Below are 6,118 nucleotides of genomic sequence, written 5' to 3' on the forward strand. Positions count from 1 at the left end.
GTCAACTGGCTAGTATTTTAACTTTTTTGCCTTAATTAATTTCCCCATTAGCCAAGCAGTTCACAGTTCACCACCATATGGGTCCACCATGTTTGCAGTTCACCTTTGGCGCATTACAGTGGAATCTACCGTTGCATTCTATGACCAGCAAATAACGATCCGTTTCGCAAAATTAGTGGAGAACCTTTGTCCGTGTCATACTTGAGCCTGTTATCTTGATCCGTCCCTGCGTAATCCCACAGACTGACTTCATTAACGACAGCACACAATGAGCCGCCTATGATGTACGGCGCTGGTGACACGGCGCACAGGGTGACGTCTTCACCGGGACTTAAACTCAATCTCCATTAATGAAGAATAAAAAATCGATCACCTGCAATATGCATATGCTAAAAGCACCGTTTGCGTTGATTCATGGTGGCCATAAAAGTAAAGGTCAGAGATCCGGAGCCTCCTGCATATATAATACTGTACCCTGACATTCCCCGCTCTGCACAATTCTCCGCCACATGAAGAAGTCTGGTTATGGCAGTTCATTTCATAAGAGCAGCACTAGGCTCCTGCAATTTAATTATGCCTTAAGTCAATAAATTTTAAGAAGTCCCTTCCTTAGTCGGCTCCATCAGTATGCACCGAGGCTGCTGGAGAATTATCTGCATGTGTGATTGTATGGGGAAGGGGTGTCATGTTAGAAGGTTGAAAGGGCTGCACCCTCTCTAGCAGATGCATGTATCCTATGCACAGGGGTTGTTACATTGCTATGGGTTACCGGTGACCCTGTTGTGGTGAAAATACCCCCGATAGTGGACTGTAAGACATATATTGTGATGTGATGACATCACAGGTGGCCTTTGAAACAGTCATTGCGCACGTTTGGCCATATACCCTCAGAGAGGATGTCAATGGTCACTGCTAATATGTATAAGTGAAACCGCACTGTAACTGATATAAACCGCACTGTGTATGGTGGGAAACTGCACTGTAAGTTGTTTGCATGTGTCTGGTAGTAAGGGTATAATTACCATGCGTCAGAGGTCACCGTAAGGAGTCAGGATGTCTTCACTTTCTGAAGCATGTCCTGTAGTGCATAAATAGAGGTGTCCAGGAGGACATTGTGGCAGTATGCAGAGAATGTCGCTGCTGCTGGTATAGTGAGGACCAACCGTACTTCTTGGTAGTTAGCTAGCAAGTAGAGGTGAGTGACGCTCGCAAATTAGCACACTACCCTAAGGACCTAGATCAGGCATCCTCAAACTGCGGCCCTCCAGCTGTTGTAAAACCACAACTCCCACAATGCCCTGCTGAGGGCTGATACCTGTAGGCTGTTCAGGCATGCTGGGAGTTGTAGTTTTGCAACAGCTGGAGGGCCGCAGTTTAATGATGCCTGACCTAGATTAAGGTTGGAGCAGCAACACAACGGTGTTAAACAGGGGCAGCCGACCATACACTCCCTAGTCCTTACAGCCAGGAACATACACCTGTGATGGGCCAGGTCAGAGGGCAGACCAGAGGTCCGCCGTACAGGGAAATGCCTGTATAGAGAGTGGTGTACTGGACTGTGATTATGTGCAGATAGATGTGGCTGAGAGTGAGTCACGCCTGAGGACTATGAGCATGCATGTGAGCCACGTGGAGAGGAATATGGACCACAATACTATGTGCCACCATCAAGACACTTGTCATCATCCAGCTTGTTGCCCCACGTGAGATCAGTAAAACCACTGCTCCGGGCTCTGTGTCCTCCTGATTCCTTCTGCCATACTTACATGAGGAGCCACTTACGCTCTGGCCAAAGAGATCCTAGGTGAGGAATGACCCTCTTACAATCATAATTAATACAGCATGAGTGATTACTGTGTTTAAGTGGTATAAGGAGCATTAACCCCGTCCATCCCACTTGTCCTCACTTCCTGCTTCTATGTGTATAACATTTTCTTTTTTCTTTTTTTTTTACATTTTTGTTTCAAAATAAAAAAAATTGTTTGGCTGGAATTTGAAAGTGAAGTGAAAATGACTGACATTATTGTACTTTTGATCTTTGAGGAAACAAAAAAAAAAGATCATTTTTGTTTGTTGCCTGTTACCATGGAGACACTTAGCTCTTCATTGGAGATGTAGACACAACATGACAGGACAGTTTTATTCAAGACTTCTAAAATTGCTTTGTTTGTCTTTACAGAGACATTGGAGCAATAAGTTGTTTGCGGAGGGTTCCAGAGCTTTTTACCTATAAAATCTAGGCAAAGGTTTTACAAATTATGAATATAAAAATGGGTTTCACCCAAGTAAACTCCACACAACTAATAAAAATTAATCATTACACCCAACAAAGCTTTATTATTATTTATTTTTTTCGGATTGATTGTCTCCCGCATTAAGTACATTACCCCCCCCCCCCGCCCCCCCTTCTCGGTGTCCGCCACTGGTGGTAGCTCAACATTTTTTAATCCGCCGCTGAGCGGCGCCGCCATCTAGATCTAGAACGTAATGATTGTTCCTTTGTCAAGCTGTTATCAATTTGTTCCCGCTCGTCTAACACCTGTCCGTTCGTTGCGACCAGTCTATTAGTCGGCGTTTTATGCTCGCTCTGATTTATGGACGGGCCACTAAATGTCTCCCTCTGGAATAACGGCTCAGGTTTTATGACATATGGATTGGTTTGCGGGCGATATCAGGGTCTGTCAGGACGTTCACATAAACTGTTGTGGCCAGCTGACACGGCTGTAGAAAATGCACACAGCCACACGAATCCTACTGAAATGTTATATATGGTCTGTTGAAATCTTCTGTAGGGGCAGAATGCTGGGAAATGTTCTAAAATGTCATTAAACAATTATGTTTAATCAGATTGTCCCCCATGCTTTACATTGCAGCTTTTTGCTTATAAGCACATGCTCACTCATAAACTCATCAGGAAATCTGTGCACAAAGAGCTGTATCTCATATCTATCTATCTATCTATCTATCTAATATCTATTATCTATCTATCTATCTATCTATTATCTATCTATCTATTATCTATTGTGAGGGTTAGCTCTCTTTCCAGGGTAGCGCTTACAGACTTCTTCCCAGACCACGTATTTTTCATATCAAAACTGTGCTTTATTGTGACACAAGCACCAACAAAAACAATACAAAATAAAAGCTTGCCCGTCTGGGCTCTAGCTAAACACATTAACTAAAGCCCTGACTAAACCACAGGTTACAATTCATACCTGGCTCCAGGCCCAGATTTCCCAGCCAAACAGTTCTCCAGCCCCCAGGCTGTATAAATACGAGTCCCTTTGGGGGATTGTGGCCCAGCAGTCCTCCCGCCTCTGGCCTTGTGACCCTTGTACCGCAGGCGTCACTGCGTCCCCCAAATTACAGGCTGTCACTTAGCCTTGTGGTCCCTCAGCCTACCTTGCTGAGACTACTCCAAACCTCTGCAGGTCTCTGGTCCCGGATAACATGTAAGCCGTGTACCGGGGTGGGTTCCCCAGGATACAGCGAAGTCACAGACAAGAAAAACGACACAAACTCCAGCTTTTAGTAACCAATAAAACTTTACTAAACATTGACAACCAACATAACGATATAGAAATACAAAAAGTAATATTTTCCCACCCTTGAGTCCTGTCCTAGTCCGGCTAGCCGACCCTAACTAGGTGGCGCGCACAGCAGAGCCTGAAAAGTCGACACTGTGCCACGGAATAGAACAACCCTGACTGATGGCGCCCACAGCAGAGCCTGAAAATTTGATACTGTGCTGCAAACAATCCCGGGCAGCCTGCCGAATACAGATCCTTCCTATCTAACTAATGGCAGGTACAAGCTCAGTCTCAGATTCTTCAGGTACCACTAAAACAGTGCGATTAACACAACAAAACCCGGGTTCACTGACCTGATACCATCTGGTAACAGAGGATGTCATTCATCAGGTTAGTTCCAGGCCTGTAAGCACACCTGCGGCCTTGCTGAGTAGATGTCCTTTTCTTTCAAAACTCCAATCAGCTCTGCTAGAGACAATCCCGTCTCCTGAGGATAGGATCTGGGTATGGAACGGGTGACAGTCCCTCTCTACTATCACCCCGATTACTGCAGGACACTTCAACGCCATGATGAGACCGCCTTGTGTCTCACACACACCATCCTCCCAAGATGTCTGACTCTCTCCTTCCTGTTCTTCTCAGAGAAAACAGCCTGCATGAGTCATAAGCATGAGTCCTCAGCTCCTTTGCATATTTAAATCCAGCAGTCACTTTAGCTGTGTGGGGAAACAGCGGCCTCTAGTGCTCAAAATGCCAAATGACAGTTCCAATGCAATTATGCGCAAACATTATACAGGAAGAGCTGTTCCACAATCTCACATACCACCCCAGTAAAGGTTGTTGTGCTCGGCAACTCTCCCCATACAAACTCATCCTGTGCATAGCGCTGTGGAGGCATACCTGACAAGGGAGGAACTGTTGACTGCTCAGCATTGCACCTGGGTCGCAAACCTGCCACGGCCGGAACCTCGGTGGACACCTGGGCAGTTCAAACCCACCATTCCTCCTCTTCCTCATCTGAGGAACTTTCCTCCATACTCTGAGCGTGAGGAGGCACCCCCTCCACGCACACCGGCTCATCAAAATTGCAACTTTGTGAGGGTACCCCTGACCTTACTGGCTCTACCTCATAGACCAGAATAGCAGGGTCTACCCTTCTCTTCACCGTGTATGGAACCACCTCCCACCGTCCATCCAACTTCCCAGATGGCCGCTTGGCTTTGACCATCACCCGGGGCATACCCATCTTTCCACACTGGTCTTGGGTTAGGGTGTACCACCTGTCCCTGGTGCTCCTCCACAACCTTGTGAACCGCTTTCAGTCAGCGGCGGTGCTCCTGCACTGACGCGGTGGTACTTATCGGTGGGGGCTCCATCGGGTTAGGCATGTGGAGATCTTCATTCTCCCATCCGGCTCTTCCAAATATGAGCATATGGGGAGAATATCCGGTGGTGCAGTGTACCCTGTTGTTACCACACCAGTGCCAGTAGTTTCAGTTTAATTATCAGGGTTGCGTTCTGACTCTCTTAGGGACCGGCTCCCATAGGCGATGACTCTCTCCCGTCCATCCTGGACTTGTGATAGTACGGCCCCCAGACCATGTAGGCTTCTGTCAGTATACAGCAGGAATGAGGTATCAAACCACGCGTAAGCCAGGATCGGGGCATTGGTCAGCACCTCTTTCACCGCTTCAAAGGCCTCTTGTTGCCGGGGCTCTCAGTCGACGGGACGTTTCTTCGGGCCCCCATCCGTGACTCTTAGCAACTCGTTTAACGGGCCCACCAGATGAGCGAATTTGGGTGTAACCTTCCTGTAGTAGCCGGCCAGTCCAACGAAAGCCCGTAGCTCTCGTAGTATACTTGGTTGGGGCCACTTTTGAATGGCCTCCACCTTGCTGGGGGCTGGTTTTACCCCCTCCTGGGTGACCACATGTCCTAAGTACTCTATCTACTGTTGGAACAGCTGGCATTTTTTGGGCTTAATCTTGAGCCCATGGTCTCGTAGCTGTCCCAAGACTTGTCACAGCTTCTGGAGGTGATCTTCAAAGGAGGCCCCAAACACTACTATGTCATCCAGGTATATCAATACTGATTCGAAGTTGAGTTCCCCCAGACAGCGTTCCATCAATCACTGGAATGTCCCCGAAGCATTGGAGAGGCCGAAGGGCATCCGGTTGAACTCATAGAGTCCCATAGGTAGAATGAAGGCCGTCTTGGCTTTGTCCTTCTTGGCCACCGGCACCTGCCAGTACCCACTAGCCAGGTCAAGAGTCAAGAAGAACTTTGCTTGGCTTAGGGCTGACAATGACTCCTCAATCCTCGGAAGGGGGTAGGCATCCCGGACTTTCTGAGCATTCAGCTTCCGATAATCCACGCAGAACCGGAGACTCCTATCTTTCTTCCGCACTAAGACTACTGGAGCAGCCCACGGACTTTGACTCTCATGGATCACCCGGTTCTCCAACATGCTGGCCACCATATCTTTCACCTCCTGGTACATCTTAGGTGGGATCTGCCGGTAATGTTCCCTGATCGGTGCATCATCGCCGATTGGGATTTCATGTTCGATGGCAGTAGCACACCCAAAG

Source organism: Bufo bufo, chromosome 11 (genome assembly GCF_905171765.1).
Source record: "Bufo bufo chromosome 11, aBufBuf1.1, whole genome shotgun sequence".
In the NCBI taxonomy this organism is placed as follows: Eukaryota; Metazoa; Chordata; class Amphibia; order Anura; family Bufonidae; genus Bufo; species Bufo bufo.